Source organism: Penaeus monodon, chromosome 19, assembly GCF_015228065.2.
Source record: "Penaeus monodon isolate SGIC_2016 chromosome 19, NSTDA_Pmon_1, whole genome shotgun sequence".
NCBI lineage: Eukaryota > Metazoa > Arthropoda > Malacostraca > Decapoda > Penaeidae > Penaeus > Penaeus monodon.
This window is the reverse complement of record NC_051404.1, coordinates 32,779,713-32,780,809: the sequence shown is the minus strand read 5'-3', so window position 1 is coordinate 32,780,809 and position 1,097 is coordinate 32,779,713. Positions and strand designations below refer to the sequence as shown.

Genomic DNA, 1,097 nt, shown 5'->3' with positions numbered 1-1,097 from the left:
CTGTAGTTACATACACTTTCCTCTAATTGTGGAAAGATCATCAGACTCAGGGAATCATGCATGGGCAAAGGGGGGGGGGGGAGACCTAGGGGGAAGAGACCTAGGAGGAATAGCCAGTGATAGATGTTTGACATTTACACTACCAGACTTTTCCAATACCATTCATATTGGTCAGGTGAGCATTTCCCTATGTATGGTTTTGTTGCTTGTGGGCATTTCCCTGCTCTAAGTTTTCTGCAGGTGGACACTTCCCTGTTTGCTGTTTCATACAGATGGGTTTCTCTCTACTAGTGTTTTTTGCTGGTGGGCATTTCACTAATTAGACTACAGTTTGCTATTGAAGGTTATCTTATATTTTGTTAGTTTACTTTAGTTTACAACCCACTAGAGGAGGGGAACAACTCTTTATCGTATTATGCATTACTGATGATCTATTGTTGAGCTGCATATACCCATCATGTAGGTGTATCTTCTATGAAGAAGTTTGCTATCTCCTCTGTTGGTGGTGATAAGCTTCACTGCAGATATGAAGCTGATCTGGCGATGATTCATTTTCCATATATATAGCATATATGCCAAGGAACAAGGCCAGATGTAGAGAATGCATTGCCAGGAATGAGTTCAGCTTAAATTATATAGGTGTGGGGTCATATAGGGAGAATATGATACTGAAGTGCTGTCAGTTCTGATGCAAACTGCTGATTGTGGATAGTAAACTTTTTCTTTGATATCCAGAGCAGTGAAAATCAGTATACAAGATTAGCATAGCAGCATTAAGCAGAAATGTGACATGCTATATAAAAGATATATTAGCACACATTTCCTGCAAATGCGAATAGAAGTAGGGAAATATCCACTCACACTAAAACATGAGCAGGAAAATGCCCACCAATGCAAATCCACACATGATTTTAGATCCAAACAAACTAATTTCTTGTTGTCATGGGCACAAGCTTAAGTATCAAACCAAAACAATCTTTAGGTTTAGACATTTACTTCAACTTCATAATTCAATTCATCTCTTCTACATGGAATATTCGTGATGGGGGGATTACTTGACACATTTTACTACAAAACATGCAAGGTCAATTTAAAAA

At 38.4% G+C, this 1,097-nt stretch overlaps 1 protein-coding gene across 1 annotated transcript in view; it reads right to left on the bottom strand.

Moving 5' to 3' along the window:
* The window catches only part of LOC119585184 (alpha-taxilin-like), a gene marked incomplete in the record, with an annotated part of 18,045 nt that overhangs the window by 7,615 nt on the left and 9,333 nt on the right, over nucleotides 1-1,097 (bottom strand).